This window comes from Zootermopsis nevadensis, unplaced genomic scaffold, assembly GCF_977971745.1.
Source record: "Zootermopsis nevadensis isolate Lab colony 2312 unplaced genomic scaffold, Znev_1.0 Znev_ptg000011l, whole genome shotgun sequence".
Lineage (NCBI taxonomy): Eukaryota > Metazoa > Arthropoda > Insecta > Blattodea > Termopsidae > Zootermopsis > Zootermopsis nevadensis.
In genome coordinates, this window is record NW_028259143.1 from 7,868,052 (window position 1) to 7,882,285 (window position 14,234).

A 14,234-nucleotide genomic window follows, 5' to 3' on the forward strand; every position below is an offset into this window, starting at 1 on the left:
CGGTACTTTCTCTCATCCCCTCCAAGCCACTGCTAGGATACCAACTTACATTACACCACACAGTTTTCATTTTCATCATTATATTTCTCTGTTCACTAATCATAAGTACGCCATGGTAAAATATACCGTTCCCAGATAGGGACCATGACAACTAAGTCCTGGCTTCGCTCTGTATATTAATAACATGACATTCTGGTTACACATTCCACTCAGCCTCCTATCCGATGGTCACCGGTTCCTTCTCCTCGGGGTTAAGAGTGTCGAAGCGTGAAGCAGAACACTTATCTATAATTTCCTACGTTAAGAACGCATTAAACATTACATCCTTGCGAGATGTTAGATTCTCATGTCGGTAACAATTTAGGTGTTGTTGTTCTGGGTTGTGACGCCGTATGGACTAGTGGGTAGGTACAAACGTTTCGGAGAAACATAATGTTGCCATCTTCAATGCTGAGTTAAAAACAACATCGATACCTCTTCCGAATAGAACTGTGTGTTGAAATACAGGGATTTATCTGTGTGGCCTGGCGGTCTGATGTATCAGTTACGGTATGGACTACTTATGGCTTCTGGATGTGTTTCAGTGGCTGCTTGTACACCCCTGGAACACCAATATTTCTACAACAGGATACTCCTCCCTTTCTTTTGTTAAGTCCTGATAGAACAGTCTAATGGCGTGGTGTGCATTTGGACGTAAGCAGTCGCAAATAAATTTCGGAGTCAGGCGATATATTAAGGCCTTCTTTTTTGCATAAATACAAAAATAACAAATTTTGTACATGGCTACATATATACTCCTAGGAAGACGAAGCACTAGGAGAGGTAGGGTCTGAGGTGGGTTGGAGGGGGGGGGGGAGATGGTGTGTGGAATTAGTGAAAGTGAAGTATGGAAGCCGCCTGGTGAATATCGAACAGGCGAACATTTAATAAACAACATAATGAGTTCATTGCAGAACATAACAGAAATATGCACGAATACACATACAGAAGAGAAATTTGTTTTCTTCTGGGTTATTGAGAGGTGTAGTCTAGTAGAAATTTCCTGACGTTTCAGAGTTACTTGCTGCCATAATTAGGACGATGACAGAGGCGTTAAGAATCTCTGAAACGCCGACAGAATTCTACCAGACAACACGATGCAACAACCCAGAAGACAGCCATCATCGTACTCGCCGCCCTGAGTACCTGAAATGTTACATACAGCAGAGAAATTATGTTCTGCCCATCTACCCGTCTCGGAAAACGTTGATGGAGGTTCGATGGACAAAAACAAGGACATGAATATTTGAATCGAAAAAGGATTAAGCGACAGGACCGTTGGCAATGAGCTGGACGTGTAGTGTGCATGGGACAGATGAGAAATGCGCATAGAATTTTGATTTGAAAACGAAATGGAAGATATTTAATATAATAAAATAGGGTGGGAGTTTGCGGAATGGATTTATATAACTCAGGACAGGGACCAGGGCTTTTGTGAACATGGTAATGAACCTTAGAATTTCATACAAGGCGGAGCATTTCTTGACTACCTAAGGGTACTTTGAGCTCCTGAAGGTGGGCTGTGTTTCGCGGAATTTATTGAAATAAACTGAAAGAGTTTGAAGCGGTTTGCCAAAGTATTATATTATGTAACGGAGACAATATTTTGCCTAAGGAGTACTAGTTTTGTCCCCACTTAATGGTACCTGCACCTTGTGGTGGTGGTGGGGCTTGAGTACCTCAGTGACCCCAAGAGCTACTGGTAGGGCCTCCCTAGCCAGATTGGTCGAGGGGGAGAGGTCAGACTAAGACAGGTACCCTGGTCCTCCAGGTTGTGGGTTGGTCGCAAGGCTAACAACCTTGTACCTTAAAAAGAAAGATATTTCGAAACCTAAACCTCGGACAGACGGACCTAACAGACTGCTTAATGTAGTTGTTAATCAAACGCTTATCTAAACGAGTAGGTAATTGCATCTGTATCAAAACTGGAAAAGGAACACAATTTTCACCACCGTCAGTGACCAAACGTGATTAAAGTCTCCAATTCCACAGTTCATTTATCCAACATTCAATTTACACAAAAGTATGGTCATGAACAACGCAGAACAACAGTGTACATAGGCCACTTTTTCACTGTGGAACGGTTTATATTCGTCAAACAATCCGGTTAGAAACTGAGGGAAAGTGACGCATCCAACTATAAAGAAATTATTCTTGGAAATGAAAGAACGTGTTATTTTTCTATTATTTTATTTTCGTGATCGCGAAATGCAATTGGGTATTGATGAGACGAACATTAAAAGAATTATTATTATTATATAATGACAGGCATAACTGTGATTACATACACAAATAATGACAAGTGAATTCCTTTTAATTTATTTGCAAACAGAATTCTGTGGTATGTATTTATCTATAGCATACTTAACAACGTAGTTACCTCACATTATATAGCGTCGAATGAAAACAGTGGCCATTTATAACATTTTGTAACATTCCACTTCTCGTCTGATGTCCGCGACTGGTTATCAAATATGTTGACAGCTGCCCTTCATATTTAGAGGTCCCACAAAGACCACTTGCCAGACAGTGCGGACAAGAACCAATTTTGGAATGGCCTACGACTATAATGGTAAAGTAGTTCTGTAATATTCGGGTTACTTCCGGCAAGCCAAGCTGAGGTTCCTCTTAAAACACGCACATTCATGTAACTTCACAGCAAATCATAAGGAAGGATTGCAACACTGTGAAAGTCCTTCGGTCTGATGAACAGTAAGTGTTTAAGCTTCTAAATCTAAGCCCCAAGCTGTAACACAGGCCTGCTTCAAGTAGTAGGCAAGTTTCACTTGGGGTTTAGAGAACAACAGCTTGTCAGCTGTTTCGCTAATCGCTCAAGGATTCAGGAAACTTTGTAGATCCTATATACTTTTCTATAGGACTATCCGGTCCGTCTGTGTCTTGTTTAAAATTACAACTATTTTGTATCGAGCCGTGTCAAATACAGCCCACTACACTAAATCCGTCGAGCAGAGTCCTTAAAGAGAAGAGGTCAAATTACAGTTTTGTGTACGTAAATTGTTAACTCTTTAAATAACATTCGGGAATACCAAATATTCTACAATAACAGACATTCGTCACATTTAACGTTCTCTAAATTTCTTTACCGACGCAGTTTTTACGTGTTATCGTCGTTTCCAAAGAGCTAATCTTTTTCAAAGGATTTAAAACCAACTGGACTACCCTTACATAATTTTCATGTCCTGTAGTCTTGTCAGGAAGCACTAACATATAACATTTTACAAAAACAGTTGTGCAATATCAGATTATTTTTTTTACAGATCAAAATGTCTGAAAACATAACATGTTACAAAACTTTCTCTATTGTCAATTTGTTTAGATACTGAAGACGTAGCTGTGTATTTGAATCGCGGATATCTGTAGGAGTAAAATAAAGTTTGTTGACTCGAGCTCATTATTCAGGTTTAAAAAAAATTAATGATAAAGTAAAACTAAATGTTACTCTAACATTTTTTCACTATTCCCCTTAAATTTCAGTGGTCAGTTTACTCCTGAAATAAAACTATGATACATCCACAAAAATTTCTCATTGAAACGTAAGTTTCAGTTTTGTACTGAAGATATTTCTAAGGCAGTAAGCTATCCCACAAGAACACGTCCCGATGGAGCTTCGCCATAGCAGTTATTTGTCACTTTGACACCCTAAGGAAGACAACTTTTATATTGCAAGACAATATGACTACATACCAGTACATATGACACATAAGTAGCTTGATATTCTACCTCTCATCCATATTATTGGCGTGAGGCCGAGATAAAGTGGTAAGTATTTTAGAAAACATCTTGTGCAGTTTACGTGTAAGAGGAGAACATAGAACTCTCGGAGCTTAAATGGAATCTGGTTCAACATAACAGAGAAAAAACAACGAATACATAGGAAGTTTCTAAATCATAAAAGGTAGAGTTCAAAAATTGTGAAGCGTAGATTTCGCGGTTCTTTGTAGAATATCAAATGCCAAGAGAGAGAGATATAATAAATTCATGATATAAGTAACAAAAACTTTACAAACGGCTGAGAGGCCCAACGAAATCATTCAAAAACGGCAGATTACAAGATTACTAATTCCCAGTGTTATTTAAAAGACTTTATGTTAAAATAGACGCAAACTAACGGTTCGTTGACTTGTTCATTGCAGCCTCTCATTTGACCCCATATTCTCATAGGATTTTTTTCAAGAGCCATTTTTAATGTTGCCCTCCCTGATATGCTTTGGTCTATTAATCCTAGTATTTGGTGAATATTACGCTAACGAATTATGAAGAGCCGCCATATATAATCCAACTGCTATTCCTCTATGGGGTCCAAACATTCTCTACATCAGTTTCTCATAAACTCTCAGTTTTTTTCTGTTTTTGTGGTGACAGGTCAGTTTTCGCAGTCGTACAAACTAATGGGTAAATTACAATTTAGTTTTAACAATATATGTCCACATTTTTTATTTTACTCGTATATTGTTTACTTATGTTCTAGTAGGCCTAACTTTATATAATTATATATTTCCAGCACATTCTCGAATTTAATTATATAAGATACACTGAAGTAACGTATAGACTTTCAAACTGCTCTTCTGAAAAATGTTTCTTCAGTACTTATACCCATCTTGTCTGAAATGGGCACAGAGCTACCTGACATGCACACACTGGACGGAGCATTAAACATTCACGAATATCGACAAAAACGTGCAGGAAGATGGAAGAGTGTTCAAGTTGAACTCGGAGGCTTCCAGTTTCCTATCAGCTAGTTATATTTATTCGGCAGGGTTGTTCTAATTTTTAAAAGTTTATAAACTTTATTAATATCCTGCTTTCCCCGTGTCTTTAGCCCGGACGACAGAAAGTCTAGACCAGAAGACTCCAGCCATTAGATTATTAATACTAATCGAAAGTACGGCGTGATGAGTGAAGGACAATAATTAATACGGTTCTGGCATTAGTAGCTTTACAGTAAAACACAAGCTATTGCCATGGAAGAAGCAAGCTCTTGTAGGACACAAGAAAGATAATTGAAAAGAGAAAAAGAATTGGAACTAGATGAGAAATGGTAAAGAAAGTAAGTGTCGTGGAATGTAAGAACCTACTACAAGTGGTCTTTGGTATTAACAATGTTAAGAATTTAAGTTCTGCTTTCAAGAAATTAGTAACTGCAACATTCGGTTGTTGTTGGCCATTATCTTTATGAACGCGGGGCATGTACTTAGAAAACGTTTCTGACAGTATTTATAACATTTCCGAATATAAAACTACCAGATATTAAAGGTTTCATAAAACATGCCTTGTTGTTCAGTCCATTCACAGAAAGGCTGGGTGAGCCTTTTGTGTTTCTGGCCAGACCACTTAGACTTTGAAGAGTATTATTCTTCGCTTTGCTGTATATAAAATATTCAACTCTGCAAATACAAACTGCCTGTGTATTTACTATACCTTGGAGAAATAGTTAGCACGATGGAGAAAAAAGAAGGAAGGGTTACCGAGGGAAGTAAGAAAATAGGGGATAAACACGCACGAAATGAAAGAAGAAGCGACCCAAGGGAGGAAGTGAAGATAGTTTCGAGTATAGGAAACTCTTACGATACGGCCCACTTTCCAGACATGAACCCATCGTAAACTTTTTAAGAAAGAAACAAGTGACTATTATACTACTTAACATTTAAATAAATGGTGGCAATGTTTGGTGTACACTTCCGTACCCCCAACTTGTACGTCACCGCTAACAGACCACCAGGGAGAAACTTCGCAGAGCAGTCTTCCTTCAGAAACTGACAGTCGCTCAGACTGTCAACAAATGCCCTGCCTTTTACGAATTTTTTTTTCCTACTTCCTTCACACTGTCTCAGTGTTCAAATTTCACTTTCATGAAGAATGGTTTAAAGAACTAATGTTTGTAGCATTTGTCTTTCTGAGCTAAATTACTTTTCCAGAATATTACTTATAATTCCAGTTTCATGGAAATTTTGAGATTTTTAAATATGCTTTTATATATTTTGTATAAAATTTTAACAATCCATGTAGCATGAGAAAAGCATAAAAGGGTTACTTTATTCTAAATCATATTGCCAATTCCAAGTTTGCTTCTTATTGCAGCAACAACTAAAAACAATATTTTGGTTTTGTAGACTATAAGTGCTCGTGCTTATTACCACCGCACTCGGAAGTCAATATCTGAGCTATAAGAGGCGCCATTACAAAATGAAATGTCTGCAACTTATTGACAGTCGTTATTTTTCGTGAAGTAGGTCATAGCACGTGCAGGCCCATTGGTCTTGAGGCAGTAGGCTGCTGAATTCTGTAACATGTAAAGCCACTTGAACTACACATGATGGGGGGGGGGGGGGGGGGGGGTTGTCTGTGCCTTCCTAGAACTACATCCCATTTTTGGAATCACGCTTCCGTGCCACTCAGTGGCGTGTGCTCATCCACTCCGAACTGCAAGGCACTAGAGGAAGAAGGCTGTCTTCTGGGTTGTTGCACCGTCTAGTCTGGCAGAAGTTTACAGACGTTTCAGTGGTCCTAGCTGCCTCCATCATCAGGGCGAACATCGCCCTGATGATGGAGGTACCATATATCTCTGAAGCATCTGTATACTTCTACCATACTGCATGATGCAACATCCCAGAAGACAGCCACCTTCAACTACTAATTTATCAAGAAGAACGCTGCTCCTTGGAGTATATAAAAGTGGAAGTTTATTTAGTAGAGCAAATTATCTCCATATTTCTTCTTCGACATTAAACTTTTATGTGAATATCTAATTTTTCTTCTATAATACTATTATATCCCGTCTACATTTCGAAGTATCCCAAACTTGTAGCAAACTGTGAGCAGTTCCGCGTTACAAACGCTCTTATTTTCTAAACTCTTGTTCTTCTCTTCGCTGGATCAGAACTTGAGACTCTGAACACGAACAAAATTCTGTATTCAGAAACTGTGTGACCTATAAATTTTATCTGGCTTTCTTTATAAAAGATGAAGTCAAGACCTTCAAAATTTCCTGCCCTTATTCTTTCTACTTACTGAGTAATACCAAGACTGGAGTCGCGTTATCTCGTTCATGAGAGCATCAGAAAGCCAACAGCTTGGCTGCCAATATAAATAAGTTTGTTAATTCCCCCCCCCCCCCCTCACAAGCTTTCTACATGTATTAAATGTCTCGGCTTTTATTCCGGGCGCTTAAATTGCCTTCGGAATTCGTGTGAGTAACTGAAGCTTCCAAACTTACAGCATTCTCTCAGGTAGTTAATTAAATTGTAAGAAATTAAGTATACAACTCTCAGACGACATAGGAATCTTATAAAATCTGATATTTCAACCTGAACTAACGGTTAAAGCCGAGCACACGAGTGATAGATTGACGTATAGTAGATGGAGGAATGATACTTTTGAGAAAGCGAACTGAATTAGGAAGGAGATAATTAGAGGCAGGTAAAAATAAACAAGAAATATTGGTACTGAAAGGTAGCTACGCTAGTACAGAAAGAAATAAGATTTTATGTTGTAAAGAAATAAAACAAGAAAAAAATTATAACGTACATATCACATCCAGATTATGAGCCATCTTACTGTTTCGGTAACTCCTTATGTTAACACGTATGATATTCTGGGATTTTTAAGACACGCCCAAACAGTGAAGTGACGCTGTGTCAGTAACAAATAAAAGCAAGCGATTTATCAGAAAGTTTATCCACATGATTAAATAAGTTTGTAAATTCGTCTAACCATTTCGCTAATAAAACAGAAGACACGATTAATTGGATTTGAATGTTTTTCAGAAAATAAAATTGACATAAATGTCCTTCCGTTTTCCGAGAAAAAAATATGAGATTTTAAATCTTATTAAAAGAAATATTGTTTGCGTCTAGTGACATAAACATATCTAAAACGTGGAGCTATAAAGCATAACTTAACCTTATAATACAACACAAAGACTTTAATCCGTTTCTCTGTTTTCATCATCTCAAGTCTTGTTACTACGTAACCATAACTAACTAACTAATTCACTGCATGTAGCAGAGTCCATCTTGTGAAGCTAATTGACGCTTAGACAAGAAATTCCCCGCCTCTTACATGTATAACAAACTTCATGGAGCAGAGCTCTTCTTGAAAATCTAACAGTACAAAAAATTCTTCGCCTATTATGAACCCAAAAGCTAACCACCGGTCGCTATCCAGAGCCAGAGTAATTCAATCCCTATAAAGTCCATTTCTCTAATAAACATTTTAGAATTATCCTCCCACATACGCCAGGGTCTTCAGAAAAGTTTCCCTTTGCCTTGCCAGTAACAATTTTGTACGTATTTGTCACATACCCCATGCGTGCTACATGTTACACTAACCTACTCGTCGTTTAGTAAAGTAAGAACATTCATCAGCCTCTTTCGAGTAGTCAGCGTTTTACATTTCTGTATGACCTCACGCCACTGCGATAAAGGTATTACACCGACATGGGGACACTTCGAGTCCCGGGCGGGCAGTACGACGTGCCCTGCACAACAACCAGGCTCGACACATTCAAAATTGAGAATAAAATGGGAACGACAAGGATATCAAATAGCTCTCCTGTTCTTCACATAAGGTTCAATGTTTATTTTCTGTGCTTTCTTGCAGAGACGTTCTGCTATATATCTTGTGAATTTGAGAAATGGTTTTCCTGCGCACAGAAGGAAATATAACGGCAAGAAACAATGAGAACTCAGAGTGTTCATTTTAACTGGAATGCGACATTTCCTTTGTCGCTCGATATTTATAATTTATTAAATGAATAAATAACTGCAAAAGTTAAAGCTGTCTCTGTTCTTGAGCTGGGACACAAACGTGTATGGCTGAATTGAGATGTTGATCCACGTATTCTTAATAATTATATATCTTTCACTTGTAATTTTGAGCACCGAACTGGAAAGTAATATCTATATAAAAACGAAATTGAAAAATCTGAGCTTTTGCCAGTTCATAACTGAGATAATAACCCACAAATAATAAATTAACAGAAACTTATTGATCAGTACCCTAATATTTACTTTAATCTCCATTACATTAATAATGTTTAGATTATTATTATTATTATTACAAAGTGGCTGTAAGTTGATTAAGTATATGGAGTTTTAAATGTCAATATGCAATATTCATTATTCAGGGAGATTAAATATAACCCCCCTAACACACACACACACGAACAAGCGCATATGCACGTGTATTTATGGATCTGAGTATGAAACGAGACATTTTGTATAACACTATGATTCCAGTAATAAAATTAGGGTATCTAAATCACAATGGAATTAATTACTCTTAATATCTGGTTTCAATATTTGCTATCTTCGTCTACCGTTTCGCATTAAGACGTACAGTAGGCTAGACAAGCATGATTTTATCAAAACGAAGGTCCTTTCTTCGGACCTAAATTTTAATCCGGTAGGTCGCTGAACTCAACAACAACAATTTTAACGTAACTCATAAATTCGAGCAAGTCAATGCAGGGAATATCTTGACTAGATGAGTAACTATCAGTTTCTCAAAGAGGGAGTTGGCTCTAAGGCGTGAGTGTGTGAGTGTGTGTTAGTTCGATAAAAACTTGTTGACTGACGCGAATACCTGTGTGCCCGGTGCACGCCGTTCGTTTCATGTGTGGTTCGTCGTATGGATATTTCTCGGGTGTGAGCGAGGTAAAGGCCCCTTGAGGGACCAGCTTCATCTCGCGTCATTGCTCAAGCGGCACAGCAGGAATTACGCCAGACCACGCACCTACCATTCTTTTGTGTAAACTAGCCGGCTGCATGAAACACACTCACTAAATTTATTAAATATCGAAGAGGCTGTAATGTCTGGGAGAGATAGTGAAATGTAAACCAGTAAAATTGCTGTCGATGCTGGAAAACTCCTGCCTGATTAGCTGATTAGGAATTAAACAACGAGTAATTTAAATTAATACGCCTAGGTATAACTTACGAAGGGTCTAAGGTGTGGATCTTGAAAGCTAGAACACTGGGATCGTGTATTAGATTCTCATCGGTGTTTCTGTGTCGTGGTCTCTAATGCACGTAAAAGCTTTGCAACAGTATGAACCACCAGTTCAAGCAGTCTACAAGACATCTAAGAGAGGTTTTTAAACGATGGGAATTCCCCAGCAGGCAAATGCTAGTTAGAGCTTTTTTTAATGTTAGACAAAAGTTTCAAATCGATTCACAGGAGCCAACCACCAATCTTGAGCCAAATGATTCCAACTTACAGTCCCGCACACAAACACTTTCAAATTTATTTAATATTACCCTCAATAATTTATTAACTTCAGAATTTATCTCATTTGCATTCAAAATTATCGTTTGAGGTTTAATGATAATGTTACAACTCCCTAGGTTATACAGAATAAAAATAATTTGAAAGATTGTCGTGAATGGAGAGTGGGCAAGGTTTAAATGTCTGCAATGTGGCCAGAAAACATAAGATTAATTTTGATTTTACTCATAAAACTTTGCATACCGTGTAGTGTATCAGAATATAAAACCTCTTGAGGTCAAAACGCGTTTGGCACTAGTGTCATTTATAGTGTTAACAGTTTGTTTGTTTGTTTATTTTATATTTTGATTTTACTCAGTTACTTCAAGGAAGTGACGTAATAATAAAATAGGCGGCAACATCCACCTTTTGTTTCCGTTCACAAAGCATATTATTATTTCGACGCTACATGTCGTAGTAACTGATGAAACGTCGTTATATAATCAAATAATAACAATCGCGTTACTATTGCTCGCCCGCCGTCGTGTCTGAACCTCAAAATCGTAACAGAAACGTACGGAATGTTGCTGGAATAGCTGGTGAATCTTTACTGCACAAGGAAGACGTAGGATGTTACGCTCCGTGGTCGCCACGCTCCTTGATCCAAGCTTGTCTACTGCCCGCTGCTGGTAGCCAACTAAATGCTTTCTTCCGCCGTGGCACACGACATTTAGAGCGTGCACCATCCCAAATTCTCACGGCAGATTTACTAACAATGGCAACATAACTTAACTAGACAAATCATGTTTCTACTTGCAAACGTGCCAAAGGATTTCGAAACGCGCAATTAATGTCAATAACTTTCTGGAATGGAGGATGATGAGCGGATGAGCGACAAGGGGTGCTTCTTCACCACAGAGGGTTGGACGTAGAGCGTCATCGTTAAACGTTGTGTTACAAAATTAACTGAGAGTGTACATAAAAAATGCATACAGAAATTTAATGAGGAAGCTTCTTGGACAAAGTCCAGAAGAATACTTAGAATAATTTTTACGATATATATTAAACCCTGAAGATGGAGGCAATATGTTCCTCTGAAACGGGCCAAGATTTGGACCTGTAATGATTTCAAAAATGACAAAACAATTAAATTCGTGATTAAAATTGTTTTTGTATTAATTAAAGGAAACAAAAATTAAATTCATATTACGGATAAGAATAAGAATGAACTTGAATTAATAAGGTGATAATGTCCTTTAATAGGGTAAAAAATGATTTTCAAGAGCCATGCCTTTTTTAAGATGGAAGTAAACATTAATTACGATACACTATGAGTAAAATACAGAATTTAAAAATGGAGTTTCTGAAGATACACCTTCTCGATGTAAAAGACAATACACTCAAATATTCCATTAACACTCAAAAGTAATTAACTATGATATAAAAGAAATGAACAGAATATTTACACTGAATGATAGTCTGTACTTAAAAACCTGTGAACTTGCTACAATAAACGGAAACAGCAGACTAAAGCACGGCATAATCCATTACGTTGTCCTTAATGACGCTCAGCTGGTCAATAAATTCCCCCCTTTTATCGACATCTAACTTTAATTTCCACACACATAAACCTCTCACTACATCCTATCTCGAGCTACAAGAATCGAGTCCATATCTTCATACATTACTAGATCAATTTTAATATTATCCTTCAAACTACACAAAGGTTTCTATGTGGTCTCATCCATTCCGATTTTTAAACCAAATGTTGTCACTTTCATCATCCCTTCCTGTTATATAATCTTCGCTTTTCCATGCAATCGTGTTCCACTTTGCACATAATCTAATCATTGGCCTGTGTACGATTTAATCCTCGGGTAACTTCGTCTTTTGTTCCCCTGACTTCGACTTCAAATGACAAAAGGCAAATAATTTCTTTCACTGTTTAACCAACCATTCGAGAACCAGTTTTGCGTGAGCGTGCTGAGTTTGGAGACAATGCAACAATAACGGACGCGAGTAGGAATTTCCTCTTTTGACTTTCAAAACAATATATTGTTTTTTAACTTCATTTGAATTTCTTAAAACAGAAAACGTGTTACCAGCTGCCTATACCTTCCTCCAGACTTCGAAAACAGTTAACGAGAACAGTATGCACTTCACAACTTTAAATGATTATTTTTGAACAAACTAAAATGTCCAATTCTATACGTGCGAGTTGAAGCATAGCCGACAATTAGAGGTGGAATTCAACTGTGTCCTTTTAACAGACAGCTGAAACCATATTAACTTGGATAGCCTGCATATGACAACTATTTAGATATTTGTTTTAATTCAACCTTATTGGTTCAATCTGAATAACTTATAAGAATAAATAAATAAATAAAAGCAAGTCTAGAAGTAAGAAAAAACCACTCATGTATTTGTAAGGAGGAAGATGATTAATATAAATGTAAGAAAATATCAAACAAAAAGTCTACTGTTCCAAAATGCAAATTATGATATGAAGTAAGTAAATAATTTAATTAAGAAATAATGCATTATAGGCCCATTACAAATCACAGAATATTAAATATACGAGATTAACATACTGCTAGAACATTAATAACACAAAAATTCCTGGGAACATGAACAAATGCAAAATATATTAATGTATGAAACATTTCACGATATTTGCAGCTAAGAACATTAAATAATTTTTAAAATCTTAAATCAGAGTGATTATCCGTTTTCTTTAAAATAAAGACTTATATTTATTCTGCTTTCTACATAGTGGTTTAACATTTTATTCGAAATTAAACACAAGAGTCTTCACAGTAAATGTAATTGTTTTATAGAATACAAAGAACAGTCTATATGCGGATTTCATTTCACACCAAAACACGCTACAAGTGAAACTGGCCTCCATTTAAAGTGTAATATGGACACAACATGTCACATTCACGAATTACCACATAAATGGATTTTCGTCATGACGTCACGTGCTCAGGTTATATAAAGGAGCCTATTTTATTACGATTTATTGTATAGACGCAGGACAATTTACGTTTTGAATATGCAGAGATCTTACGATCGGGACACAGCACCACTACAAATCAGCCAGTCAGACTGACGTCACGGTAGAGGAGAAAAATCATTCTGTTGTATTATCATACAAATATCATAGATCAGATGACAGGAGAGAGTAGAGGTTTTATATTTTGTAACAGCTGCTGTAACTAAATGATACGCGAATCCATATATTTTTTCTCAAAACAGGTCCATAAAGCAACTGCTTTTACATTCCACATATTCCTTGAGTTACCATTTGCATATCCTTCTTGAGTAGCTAAGAGTCGCTAAGCTGGTAAGGAAGTCCAATCATTATTAAACCCGAAGGTACATTACCGAGTTAAAAAGAGCTCGCTGTTGGATCCTATCCTGAAATCAGTACAATACAATCCACATTCTCACGCCATTTTCCTTCGATATCCATTTCAATTTCTCATTTGTGTTTGCCTAATAATCATTACGGGAGCTTGCAGTATTACTAACTCCACGAGGCACAGGTAGAGTCCTTCAGAAGCAAATAGTCGCTCAGCTAATTCGAAAAATTCCCCGTCTTTTATGGAACTCTAAGGTTCATCACCGTTTTCACAAAAGCACAGCATCAGTTCCTGTCCTGCTCCCATTGAATGCAGTCCAGACCCACCAAATAAATTTTCCTCAAGATCCATTTTAATATTATCCTTCTATCTCAGTCTGGAAAATAATCACAGAAAACCTATCGCTATTATTAATTAAGTAATTTATTTTTGTGGTTTTTAACTTTACTATTAATAGTTCAGCTTAACGACGAATAATTGGACGATTAGAAGGATAATGCAGAGGATGCGAAGTGGCCATGGCCTGATTTAAGATATTATTCTTGTATTTGGCTGGAGGGATCAAAGAAAATCACGAATAACACAGACAGAATATTTTATCAGGTT

The 14,234-nt window shown here is 37.1% G+C and overlaps 1 protein-coding gene across 14 annotated transcripts in view; it reads right to left on the reverse strand.

Moving 5' to 3' along the window:
* cpo (RNA-binding protein) overlaps nt 1-14,234 on the reverse strand; it is a 456,673-nt gene that overhangs the window by 366,127 nt on the left and 76,312 nt on the right. The gene's annotated exons all lie outside the window — the stretch shown is intronic.